The sequence below is a fragment of the Panthera tigris genome, chromosome F2, assembly GCF_018350195.1.
Source record: "Panthera tigris isolate Pti1 chromosome F2, P.tigris_Pti1_mat1.1, whole genome shotgun sequence".
NCBI classification, from domain to species: Eukaryota; Metazoa; Chordata; class Mammalia; order Carnivora; family Felidae; genus Panthera; species Panthera tigris.
This window is the reverse complement of record NC_056676.1, coordinates 77,410,092-77,424,610: the sequence shown is the minus strand read 5'-3', so window position 1 is coordinate 77,424,610 and position 14,519 is coordinate 77,410,092.

Sequence of the window (14,519 nt, the reverse complement as noted above, 5' to 3'; positions counted from 1 at the left end):
CACCATCTGCTTCTGTCTTGCTGTTGCATAGCCACGCTTCTTGAGAGAATCTTCTAAACCCTTCTTGATGTCAACTTTCTTGGGTTGTCTCTGCAGCCACATGGATGTTTAATAAAATATGGAAGGCTATCAGAAATGATTTGTAATGAAGCACAATACAGAGTCATATATGTGTAATGTGATCACAACCATATAATAATGTGGAAGCAATAAAACCTGGAAGAAAATGTACCAGTGTTCAATACTAGCAGGCATCAGAAAAGGGAACCTTGCCTGGGGATTTTCTCAGACTTTCTTTCTGTCCATGGAAGTATCTGTAGGGAAAGGAGATGTGCCTACCTGGAGCCCTCATGCCCCCCCAACATACACATTCCAAGGTCTTCGTTACCAGAGACCCTAGAAGTCCCTGCCTTTTAATTTAATTTTATTTTATTTTTAATGTTTATTTATTTTTGAGAGAGACAGAGATGGAGCGTGAGTAGGGGAGGGGCAGAGAGAGAGGGGGACACAGAATCCGAAGCAGGCTCCAGGCTCTGAGCTGTCAGCACAGAGCCCGGCCTGGGGCTCAAACTCACGGACTATGAGATCATGACCTGAGCTGAAGTTGGACGCCCAACCGACTGAGCCACCCAAGTGCCCCAAGAAGTCCCTGCTTAAATGGTTCCGGTATCCTGCCCCTTCAAAGGTAAATCATACCTTGAAGAGTTGACCTGGACGAAGCTGATTTGGAGTCTATAAACAGGAGTCAGATTTGCTGGTGAGATTACACAGAATGGGCCCATGCTTGTGTGAAATCCCTGTGGAATGGGCCAGAGCTGGGGTCTGAGACAGAGGCGGGCCACTCTGGTATGTTACGGTGAGAAATTCCCGGGACCCCAAGATTTCAAAATCTAAACCTGAACTTTTGGGTACTTATTTAGCTATTTCTGTCAGGGTAGGAGTCAAAAAATATATTTCATTTCCAGTTTGTTACTTGCATTTATTACTCTTAGATGTTTAGATACATGGCAAACGGGCTTCTATTTGTATTTTCGGCACCAGTACACATGCTGTGAACAGTCCAAGATGGTTCCAGTCATTTAATCTCTATGAAAGCAAGATTCTTTCTCTTTCTCTCCCTCCCTCCTGCCTCCCTGCCTTCCTTCCTTCCATGTCTAAATCCATTTTCTGAATCTCCAGATATTCTTTTTATTACATTTATGGTTAGACAACAGCAAAATAAGTTTAAAAAATATCATGCAGTAGCCAACAGATAAGATACAAAATGTATTTTAAGATAGGCATGCCAATGAGAGACTCCATAAATATTTGGCTCCAGGAAACGTAGACAAAACAGACTGGAAAATAAATTAAAAAAAAAACAATGGCTAGACCACAGGTGGTAAGTGTCGCTACTGAGAAAGAGTAGCTCTGCCATGCATGGTGATTTTCCACTTTAAGCCCAAAATACAAATCTCACAGCAACAGAGGACACGGAAAAAATGAATTAAATCAACATATACAAAAATATTGCTGTGAAGCCCGATTAGAAAGCTTTTTCAAGGTTCCTTCTCAAATAAATGTGATTGACGGGGAAGCGTTCACAATAGTAATGAGCATAAGTAAGTAACAAGACCCCCAATTTTCGAGGTCAGGGATCTATTAATTCAGGGACGATGCTAAGGGAATAGAAAATATAATAGCTTCAATTTACTTATCCCAACACCACATTTTATCACATCTCATCTTTTCTCTTTCGGCCAAATGGATTTCTCCAATAAAAGCGTTCTAAGAAATTCACACAGGCATGAAGTTAGACATGAAAGGGTTTTCCATTTTCTTAGAATTGCTGTCTTGCTCCTGATTAAGGCAGGGGAGATGCAGTCTGAAACAAATGAGGTGACATTTAGGGGATGGTCCATGAGGTAGCACAGAGGAAGGCCAGTGAATGGATGGGCCAGATCACCGTCCATTGACCAAGAGCTTAGCAAGTTCTGCTGGAAGAATGTTAGTGGATAATGTTGCATTTAAGCAATCTGGTTTCCTTGTCTTCAAGTACAGAGATAGCTTCGGTTTCCAAACGTCGAAGTTTTGTATATTTAGGTCCTAGTAAAACTTCACTGTTTTTTTTTTTTTTCTCTCGTTGTTTGTTTCTTTTTCCCTTAGCCCAGATGCTTTCTTGCCCGATGTATCTTTCTAAAACCCTGCTATGATCTATCCCTTTCCTGGTTAATATTTTCTCCGTTTCCCAGTTCTTGTAATTCTTTACTTCTTAACCCAGTTGACAGATCTCTTCACCATTAGACACTGGACTAATAATCCCTAGCCCTTCTTTTCAGGTTTAAACACAGTAAAACTTAATGCAGCTTCCATAACTAATTAGGGAATTCTCGAAGCTTGTATATTTCTGTCGACCGGCTTTGCCTAGGATGCACCCCATGCTCCCTCCTCCTGGCACAACTGCTTCTGTCCCTTCACACAGGCTCCCTTCACACAATACCTCCTCCATGGACCTCCTGGCTCCCACTTCTGCTCAGGTACCGTTAGCCCTTTTGATGTTGTACTGTTGAAAGGTCATCTTCAATTCCGTTTAGAAATGTCCCATTTTCACCTTACCAAATGTTCTCCATAACAGAAACAATTTGGGTTGAAATGACCTTTCTGTGCTTTGGCAGGCTCTTGGTAAGACACAGTCATCAGCATCATGTACGTCAACGGTAAATCTCAGAACTGGGAGGCATGGACAGTTTCATAAGAAACTGGGTATTTCATAGCATTGGATCATTGTCTGAGTGTAAGGGGGGCAGTGGAGGTGCTGGTGCATTGGAGAAGCTGGGTTTGTTTCGTGCTGGGTTGATGAACATCCACCTGTACCAGAATCACCTAGCCCATTCTAGTCTGCCTGCAGTTTAGAATGTAAGTTCCATGAGGGAAGGGGCATATAGGGGCATGTCCATAGTGCCTCGCACACTTGTGTGGGACACTCTCTAAGAGATACAGTCTGCGAGGCGGGTGCAGATGAGCACTTTCCCTCTTTGTGTGCTCATTTAAAGGGATAATGAATGTATATGGTTAAGAATCCAGAACAACATGAGGAAAGCACAGGCAGAGGATATATTCTCCGCAGCAGGACGTTTCTCTCCCAACCCATGCAGGTTCCCACTTCTGTTGGTTCCTTTTGTGTTCTTACAGTGTCATGTAATGACAACTCAAGAAAATGTATGTTTCCCCTGCCCCCACTTTCATACTGAAGGTAATGGCAGTTTGTACACACTCTCCTGGCCCTTGCTGCTTCCACTGAATGTGCCTTAGAATACTTTGTATAATAGCACTCAGTTGGAGAATAGTCTTGCTTTTGTTGCGTGTCTTTGTGTGGTATCGTTTGTTTTTGACAGATGCATAGTAAGAATTGAGTGGGTATTTATTTAACCAGTCCTCTGTAGAGGGGCATTTGGGTGGATTGGCCACGTTTTGCAATTATCAGCAACCATGCAAGGAGTACACCTGTAAGTGTGTATGCATGAGCAGGTATATTTCTGGGGTAAGACCAAGCAAGGAGATCTTGGGGTCAGATATAAGTGCACATAAAATGTTGATAGATACTGCAAACCTGCCCTCTATGGGGTTAAGCCATTTTGCACTCTCACCAGCTATGAAAGGGAGGGCTGATTTCTTTTTTTTTTTTTTTTTAATTTTTTTCAATATATGAAGTTTATTGTCAAATTGGTTTCTATACAACACCCAGTGCTCATCCCAAAAGGTGCCCTCCTCAATACCCATCACCCACCCTCCCCTCCCTCCCACCCCCCATCAACCCTCAGTTTGTTCTCAGTTTAATTTTTTTTTTAACGTTTATTTTTTTTGAGGCAGGGAGAGACAGAGCATGAACGGGGGAGGGTCAGAGAGAGGGAGACACAGAATCTGAAACAGGCTCCAGGCTCTGAGCTGTCAGCGCAGAGCCCGACGCGGGGCTCGAACTCGCGGACCGTGAGATCGTGACCTGAGCGGAAGTCGGCCGCTTAACCGACTGAGCCACCTAGGCGCCCCAAAGGGAGGGCTGACTTCTTTACAGTGTTGACACCAAAGAGTATTTTCAAAGTTGGATGTTCACAGATGTGATCAATGAGAAAAGGTTTCTCACCGTAGGTAAAGATGAACCTGCTTACATGTGTTTACTCCCAAACAATTTTTAATTTGTGTGTGTGTGTGTGTGTGTACATATTTGTGTTTCTTAGTCTGTATTAGGTTGGTATTCTTTCTTACTGTTTGCTAACTCTCAGAAATCAAGAACAATTATTATTTCAGTTGAACCTCAGTTTCAAACTTAGTTGAAAATATTTTTTGTCAGTTTCTCTTTTGCCTTTTGATACTGCTTATGAAGAACTTTCCTCATTTCGCTTTTAACGTTTTTTATATCGATGGACTTAAGCTTATAAATTTTTTTAAGTAGGCCTCACACCCAGTATGGAGCCAGGCATGGGACTTGAACTCACGACCCCAAGATCAAGACCTTAGCTGAGATCTAGAGTTGGACACTGACCGACTTAGCCATCCAGATGCCCCTAGCTTATCAATTTCTAATAGCTTTTATATTTTAATTCGGTGTAAAAAAGCCTTCCTTACTCCAGTTGTATAAAGTATTTCATCATGTTTTATTCCAGCAGTTGTATGATTTCATATTTGTTCCATATTCTGATCCATTTGAAGTTTTACTACGTGTATCCCAGGAAGTTTTGTCAAAGTGACTGGTTGTCCAAATTAACTCGTCAAAAGTTCTATCCTTTCCACTTCAATTTGAGAAGTCCAACTTATCATATACTGAAACTTTAGATTTATTTATTTATTTATTATTTATATTTTTAAGATATTTTGTTTATTTTTGAGAGAGAGAGAGAGAGAGAGAGACAGAGCACAAGTGGGGGAGGGGCAGAGAGAGAGGGAGACACAGAATCCAAAGCAGGCCCCAGGCTCTGAGCTGTCAGCACAGAGCCTGATGTGAGGCTCAAACTCACAAACAGTGAGATCATGACCTGAGCCAAAGTCAGATGCTTAACTGACTGAACCACCCAGGCGCCCCTCCACTTTTCTGAACAACAAAATCTGAAATTTGTTAATATGCATGTGACTATGGCTTTTATGTTTGCTTTCTTTTTGACTTATAGCTAATGCATTTCTTTGTGGTCAATTCATTGATCAGTGATCCAAACTGATGGCCAATTACAAAATTGAGGATGCCTCATGAAAATGCCACCAGGAAGTTTTAGAAAACATTTTGTCTCTCTGACAAATAATTCACTTTCTGGTCTCTTAGGTGGAATCCTGGACTTTCTCCTCCAGGCATCAAAGAGTGGTAGGACGGAGACCCCACAGCCCCAGGACTCTGCTTCACCTGCAGGGGATGCCTTGCAGCTTCCCGAGGAGGTTTTGTCCTTAGAACTGCTTTAAGGTGATGACTCCAGTAAAAAGGATTTAGGTTTAATCTCTTTTCTGTCCTCTCTTAGGTGAGTTGTCCAAGGCAAATGTTATCACTCCCACTGAAATTGAGTTTATTCCTCTGTGAAAAGAAGACAATTCACACCTTTTATCCCACACTCTTACCGTGAAGATAAAAAGCAGTCCGTGGGACAGTGCTTGGAGACCCACAGCTCTGTACAGATCCAGATCTTCAAATATACAGCGAGGGCCAACAGAGCAAGAATTCCATTATTCCTCATTTCTGTTTCTCTGTAGTGTCCATCCCACGCCACATTTTATTCTTTTCCAATCTACCTTCTGATTGTCATCAGGTTGTCCTGTAAATGCAAATATGATCCTATCATTCCCTCGTTTCAAACGTTTTCTTCTATCTTCTATGCCTGCACAACAGAATCTAAGCTTGTTCACAACGCCAGCATCAAAGTCATTTCCCAAATCCGGGTTTCCTCTGTATCAGCGTTAACCACGCCTCCTTGATCATGTGATGCGTTCCTTCTCTGTGCTTCTGCAAATTCTGCTTCTTCTCTTTCGAACCCCTATCCTTTCTGGGGGTTGTACCAGTGCTTACTAATAACTAGCACCCCTTCTTTTTGTGACCCCCAGACCAAACTACAGTCCCTAGCCTTCTGTTTCTATATATGCCACAAGAGGAAGTTTGGGGCAATTAGGGGCATCCCTTGCCCCTAAAACCACTGGTCCACAGGCAGGATCTGGTGGAGCAGACACAGGACTCCTAGGGGAAGTCAACAGCTGGGGTTCCTAGGATCCCAGGTTCTGGCGGGAAGCTGGAGCACAGTTTCCACCTGAGCTGTGGTCCAGTGGGCCATCGGACGTGAAGTGGGCAAGAAACAAACCTTTACTGTGCTAAGCCTCTGAGACTCTACAGTATGTGTTAGAGGACCTAGGATTACCTACCCGAATAGGCGTCCACACCTGCTTCCTTCACAGCAGATGTCTGTAAGGCACAGTCCACGCAGCACCTCTTCTAGGAAGCTTTCCAGGATGCTTCCAGACTTAGGCCCCACTTTGGCTGTCGCATCCCTCACATTCACCATAGCAGTTGATCCCTTTCTTATAACAGTCTTTCTAAAAAGCGTCTTTTCAAATGTTCTGTAGATCCTGTGAGGGCAGAAATTGTATCTTTGTACTTTTATACCCTCAGTGACATTGAGGAGAAAGCAAAAGCCTTTCCATTCGTGTTGTGTGGATAAATGAAGGAGTGAAATGAATCTAAGGCATTTTTTTTAAGTTTATAAATATAAAGGAGGTATTTGAAGAGGGTACCCATCAAAAGTTGGGAACAATAGGGGCGCCTGGGTGGCTCAGTCGGTTGAGCGTCCAACTTCAGCTCAGGTCATGATCTCACAGTTCGTGGGTTTGAGTCCCGCGTCGGGCTCTGTGCTGACAGCTCGGAGCCTGAAGCCTGCTTCTGATTCTGTGTCTCCCTCTCTCTCTGCCCCTCCTCTGCTCACGCTCTGTCTCTCTCTGTCTCTCAAAATAAATAAATGTAAAAAAAAAAAGTTGGGAACAATGGTATGTTTTAAAATCTATTCCTTAAGTCACAGGGTATGCCGTTAATCTTTTCTCCAGGAACCAGCCTGGTTGCCTTAATATAGATAATTTCAGCTTTAAACCTTGCTTTAACAACATTACTCTTACAGTGCTTTAGTCAGATATAAAATCCCCTTGCCATGTACTAGGTTTATAACTCAATTGTATCTAATACATTGAGGAAAACCACAGAATTCGATTACTTTTGATCACTTTTAGAAAAGATAAACAGCTCCCAGAATAGCTATTTGGAAGCCTCAGTGTTCTTTGCATTGGCCTTTTGTTTATGCGAGCAAATTTTAATTTCAAAATTGTTGCTGTTTGTGACAGTGATGGGGTTTATTAAATGGTCTCAGCTCTTAGAAGCACACAAAGGAAGAGGCTGTTTTGATAGATGTCTCAACTGTTGTAGAAAGACACATAGAACCAGATGGACTCAGGGCATTATGTAGCACTTACTGTTGTGTAATTATACTTAAGTACGAAAAAGGGGGATCAATTACTCTCTTAAGTTTTCTTATGTCTACCTTTAAACATACAGAATTAGATTAAAAGAGGGGGGAGGACAAATGAGGGAAGCTTGCTACAATGAGATGTCAAGGTTTAAGGAAATAAAATAAATGGTCTGAAATTTATTTCCCCTTGCATTTTTTACCCTGAATGCCAAATAGCACATTCTTGTGGAAGGCTGGAGACGGAAACGACTTAGGGAAAAGAAGCAATCCAACAATAGGTCCTCTCCAGTAGAATTCAGGTGACTCAAAATCCTTTGCACAAGTGTGTCACTGTAATGATTTCTTAAGGGGAAAAAAGATACATTAATGTGAACCTGTGCCACACAAGGACTTGGGCCAAATTTGCTTTGCTCCTCTACAAAAGCAGAGTTAAAGTTCCTCTTTTCTTTCATAGACTCATGTGAGTGCCATAAATTAGTGTATGGCTTTTTAACAGGTAAAAGTTACCTTGCAGGTAGCAATGGACCTACACTGTACCAGCCTCAAGGTTGACTGCACATGTGAGTGAGATTTAGTATTAAATGGAAAATGATGTCAGTGCATTAATATTCGGGACACATGTCAAGCTGGTCTGTCTGTTCACTGTTAGTCAATAAGTGTTTATGGCATCTTGGGGTTTTCAGGTAACTTTATATACATATATTTACATACATATACATATATACATATACATATATGACTATGATCATGATTCAGTATTATAACTAACCTATTAACTAAATGTTATCCATATTTCCCAAAAAAGAAACTGTGACATATCTAAAGAAATTTTCCAATGTCATATGACCAGTCACAGTCTCAACTGGGTTTCAAAATCATTTTTCTTCAGACATTGTACTTTTTCTTACAGTTGCATAGGATTTTTTTAAACAAAGAGCCAAACAGGAGACCATTTTAGTGCAAATGTTTGTTGTTCTAAACTCCTCAGAATATCTGAATCACTTTAGCTGCTTTCCTTGGCCAAGTCTATGTCTAATAACTTAATTTTTCCTAGACTGTTGAGTCCCTTACTCAAGGCCTGTCAAGCACTGCAAACTGTAATTCTGATTTTATGGGTAGTTCTTATAGCAAATCCCTAGGAGTTTTCCATTTAGAATCAATCAATAGCATTATTTGCGGTTTAGTTCTTTCTCCTGTGTGTTTAAAGTATGTGAGAAACCTTACAAGTGCACGTCCGAATTGGCCAATATGGTGTCTCCTTTAGTTGCATCACAAAGGAGAATGTAGACAAATACACTGCTTCAGGGATCGGGAGGCAACGGCTCTGGTATATGAGCTGAGCTCTGGACAGAGAAGCATGGGTGTTGAAGCCACAGCAAGGGAAGAGGCGGATTGTGGGGGACAGTGAGGAACTGGAGGAAAAGAGAAAAAGAGAAGAGGGGCTAATCTTCAAATCCCAAGCGACTGCAACTTTGTCATGAGGCTGCCTTAAGCAGATTCTGCTCTGCCTGGGCTGGGACACACAGAAGGCAGAAGTCCCTTTTGCAGTCCCCCTGCAACGTCAAGCACCCTCAACGCGGCTCCACCTCGGCTCCACCTCAGCGTAAGGAATGTCTGGAAAAGCGAGAGCCAGCTTAGGAACATCTTCTTGCATTAGTGTCATGAAATTTCTAAAGATCATGATTCCAACCTAAAAAATCAAAGAGTAGTGTAAAAAATAAATTATAAAAGACCACTTCCCCAGACTGGACTCTAGAATCTTCAAACGCTGGGGGCGCCTGGGTGGCTCAGTTGGTTAGGTGTCTGACTTTGGCTCAGGTCATGATCCTGTGGTTCATGAGTTTGAACCCTGGGTCCATACTGTGCTGCAACTCAGGCTGGAGCCTGCTTTGGATTTTTTCTCTCTCTCTCTCTCAAAAATAAACATTAAAAAAATTTTTTTTTAAATCTTCAAACTCAACCTGAAGTCTGTGTAGACAGGCTTGTCCTTCCCTTATAATCATTATAATTCTCTCATCCTTGAGGGACCCAGTGAAAGGCCTGGTAGACATGTCTCAGTTCTCCATGAAGGTCGTGTGTGTCCCAGGCATATTTAGGAATACATGTAATTTTGTGTGAATTTGTAGGTAGAAGTATGTCTGAGCAGATTATTGTTTCTATTTTTGGATACAAATGCCTCCCTACATCATGTATCTAGAAGAATTTGTGTGTGAGGAACCCTTTTTCCTGGAGTAGTATTTTTATAGCGTTCTGATTCCATCCCTTTTCCAAAAACAATATGGCCTCACCACCTAGGTTGAATCACAACAAGGCGGAGGTAATATTATCAAGAAATATTAGACCCATCTGCTCCCAAATGGCATCCCCTATACTTTGGGAGAATTTCCTTCCATGATCCCCCTTAGGGTTTGGGGTTATAAACCCCTTTGGTCATATTAAATGAAAGATCTTTGCGCTAATAGTTTAAGTGCCAAGACTTAAATAGACCTTGCTTACCAAAAGGTGAAAAGGGGGTTAAGGTAAGTGGATGAGTAGGTTAGGACCCATTTAATGGAGGAAGAGTTCTCCACTGCCAAGCCTTTGTGAGAAGTTCCCCTCATCTTGAGTCCACAGTGATTCAGGGACTGTCCAGCTGGCCCCCTTCTTACACTAGCTGGATCCCCCCCAGGCCCTTCCCATTGTATTGTGAAAGTGACCTTCAAAGATGGAGATTTACTTATTGTGCTTCTCTGAAAGCCTCTCAATCATTTTTAAGAAGAAAATTCGGCTCCTTATCTCAACACAAAAAGGACTTGGATCCAATTCAGAGCACTTCACTTGAGAAAGGACTTTGACAAACAAAAGTGCATCCAGGGGACAGCGATAAGGTTGATGGAGAATCTGGAAATCCTGACAGGATCCATAACATAAAGAACTGAGTGTCTGTAAATGGGACGAGAGAACTGTTACAGTAATAAGGTTTCAGCGCGGGGAGAGGGAGTTTACTAGAACCAGCTGAGTAGAGGATATGGGATACTGGTGGCCACTCGGACCCAGGGAGAAGCGGGTCCAAGGATACACTAGCTGTGGATTCAGAGGAAAATTTCATCATCCGTTTGCATTTCGGTTTGTACATCACTAAAATGGGGTAGCAGCCGTCTCTGCCTTGCAGGGTTGTCTTGGCAATCACATGCAGTGAAGCAGCTGGCACAATTCTTGGGCCATTAGCAAGCAATTGATAAAATCTGGTTATGATGACTTCTAATCCCATTATTTTCAACAAGACCCTTTCAAAAATGAAATTAACTGCCTTGTGAAATAGTGAGTTGCCTGTTGTGAGTAAACTAAACTTCCCTGGGTTTTCTGGTGTTCCTGTAAAAAGCCCTCATCTCCTGAGACAGGGACTTTATGTGATGAAAAGACAGCATTTGCTTTTACTGCCCCTTCCGGCATTTTCCTCCCCCCTACCGTGAGGGTTAACTCAATAGCCAGTTCCCTGCTTTACTGCTGGGATCACCAAGGGTTACCTAGTTACAGTCCTGCCTGGGTGGGTAGGTTAAGCCCTGAAGTGTCAGAAAGACTGATTTTATGGGTAGTTCTTATAGGAAATCCCTAGGAGTTTTCCATTCAGAATCAATCAATAGCTTTAATTTGTGGTTTAGTCCTTTCTCCTGTTTAAAGCTTATGAGAAACCTTGCAAATGCATGTCTGAATTGACCAGTATGATATCTCCCCAGCTTAGATCCAAGAGACTTCTGTAGGCCTTAAAAGACAGAGACCCCCTGGTTTACCCAGCTCTTGGAAAAACAGATTCATATTCTAAAACATTAAGGTAGTGTGGGAGCCCAGCTTTCCTTCCACTGGAACAGCAGGGTTTCATTATTGCTTCTGTCTTTTCTGGAGAAGGGCAGCTGTCTCTCTCCTTCATATAAAGGGGGAAATCTGTTGTTCTTCACCTCTCCCTGAGGAGTGTCCAGCCACTCTTGTAGAAGACATTCCCAGTGGGCTTTCACCCCTCCATCTCAGGTATAAGGTTTGGGACAAGGGGGCCAATGTGCTTATTATTTATTGTAAGGTGATTGCTAAGAAATCTATCTGTGATTCAGAAACCTCGTATGTACATGCAGGATAAAGTTAGTAAAGAGTATTTTAAAAGCTTGCATATGTTACCACTGAAGAAAAAGATCAGTCATTACTAATCATGGGGATGTAGAAAAGACTCATTCACTTCGCAGAAGCATAGATTTAGCACGGCCGTGTGTGCTGTGTTCATTTTCTACATACGTCATCTTCTGGAGGGGAGGGACAGTGTGTTCTGGTGCAGTGAGGTTATTAGTTAATGTCATCATGTGGCAAAACATATCTGACTAGAAGAGGATTATAAAAAATAGTATGTGGCTCTGGTGCTTGGTCTGGACATCACATTTTTATCAACGTGAGCTATGGTTCTTTTAACATTTTGGAAACCACATCATACCTACTGGTCATTCTAATTATGTGACTGTCCCTGTGGAGTAAGTGGAACAGGAATTGGGCCAGTGACAGAGTTTGGAAATAACGTACTAGAAAAGCTGGTTTTCTGTATCCTGTACAGTGTATGAAAAGTCATTTCTATCTCAAGGCCTTTCACCTTGCTGGTTTTTCCATTTAGGAAGGTTTTGTTTTTTTTCTCTGATATTTGAGTGGTCTTTTCATTACTCACATCTTATTTTCACATTGTTTACTCTGGAAGGCTTTTCTTTTGGTCCCAACTAAAACATGGCTAGTACTCTATTTTATCACATTCGGAGAGTACTGATCAGATTCTAAATTTCTATGTATGTACGCATGTATGTATGTATCTATCTATCCATCTATCATTTGCTGTCTTCTACTAGACTTCAGGCAGTTTGACATCAGACTCTGTCTTTTCTTTTCTACTAGTTTATGCCCAGAACAAGAAAGAACAGTGCCTGGGGAAGAAGAGGTACCTAATAGCTATTTGAGGATGAATGTACAAGTTTTTCTTCTTGTGAACAAGCCCCCAACTTGTATGAGTTTTGAAACTTCCATGTATCATTATGCTGTGATTGTTTAAGTAAGAATCTCTTTACTTTCCTGCCCAAGGAAGATATTTAATGGGGTCATGAGGAATCTGCCATTTCCTGTTTTCTGATTGAATCCTGGTTGGAAAGTGACCCTTCCTTCTAAAATAACTTTGAAAGCTACACTTCATAATCCCCAGTGTAAGAGAATACTATTTAAAGTAATCTTTACTCTTGCCTGTACCAGTGTTGGACCATATCTATCTCTCCTTCCCTCCCATTAAAACTGAAAATGTAGTCTTGTTTCTACCTATGGATGACCCTCGCTTTGTTGTGTGGTTTTCATCTCCTCCTATCTCCGTGGCTTTGCTTCTGGAATTATCTCTTCTCTCTTGAATAATTCATCTCTTTGTTCCCTTTGGATCAGTGTGCACACATGGAAACATTATATACTGTCTGTTAGCACACAGTAGTTGTTTTTGCGTTCTCTCCTTCCACCTCCTTTGTGCAAAGACTCCCAGGGCAGCCATGTTTCCACTTACCCTCCGCACACTCCCTGTTTGTACCCAACCAGATTTTCTTACTTTTCTGTTAAACCATCCTTACTAGGAACACCAATGAACTGTGTTTTGCAAAATCTAGTCACAATTTGAAGTTTTCATTTTAATTAAGTTCTAGAAAGCCTTCTATACAAATAATCACCATTTCTCCATAAAACACTATCTTCCTTGGCCTGGGATGCTCTCAATATTTTCTTCTAACTCCCTGGTGATTTCTTCTCAGTCACATTAGCTAATCATCTTTTTGACCCAAGCTGTAAATATATTTCAACTTAGGACTTTAAACCCAGCCAGATTAAAAATATAGCATAAACCAAAAAAAGGTAAAGGCAGGAGAACAGAAGATTCAAGGCAATGAGTAGAGAAACAAAATAAATTAAGTCTCGGAATGATATTGCCAAAAAAAAAAAAATCCCTTAATTGTAATGGTAAAGCAGATACCAAGACCAACCATTCTAGTCAGGTTGGTTGGAAGATTCTGGAAATTATGTATTCAGCGGCAGGGGGTGGGGCATTAAATCTAAATTATTTGACAGTTCAGACAGATAAGAAATAGATCGGAGAGATGTTTTATAAAATTTTAGAAGGCATAGAAAGACTTAGATGTCAAATAAATCAAGATAAAAAAGAAAAGTAATTATTATCTTTAGAGATAATGCAAAAGTTGTACAAGAAGAGGAATTTAGCAATAGTATACCACTGGACTTGGCAGAGGATATTTTCATAGCCAGAATACTGAAATCAGCAAGTATGTATTTAAGGCCATTGAAATATGTTTATATTGGGGTATTGGGGGTGTGCAAGAAGTCGTGCAAATGATCTAAGGCTCTGAAGAGATAGGTAGTAGATAAACTGGAGCAGAAATCAAAGGCCAGTGTAAGGAAAATGATATTAAGGATGGAGGTGGACTTAGCCTATGGGAGCTGGAGTGAGAGCAAAGAGGCATCATTTCTTGAATCTGTTGTGTTCTCAGCCCTTATCACCAATGGCATTCTTATTGTCACATTTAATAGTTTGGCAATAAATAAAGGCTAAAGTGAACAAATCCAAATATATCTCATCCCAATCGATCCAGTGATTTTCCTTCCTACTGAACCCCACATTTGTTTCCTCTTTGTTTCAAGTACTGTGGACACCTTCCAGGAAAAAGGTCCAGTCAACCTCTGGGCTGTCAAAAGGGCAATAACAGAGAGAGGTTCCTGATCTCGGTGTATTATCCCATGACATTTGTTACCCGAGTTGTGTTCCCAGATCCTGGAGGACCAGGATTTGGAATCCAGGAGCAGGAATCTCTTGAAGTTCTTCCATTTGGTTCTTGACACATGTGCATTCTTCCCAGGGAAGGCCATGGCCAGGGACTCTTCCTGTGAATATGATCCTGGCATACTCTGCTTTAAAGAACCCGGGAATGGCCTCAAAGAACAGGCTTCCAGAGCCTACCGGTCTCAATCTTCCCCCTTTCTTGAAAAATTCACATTGCCTACAGGAGCAGTAAT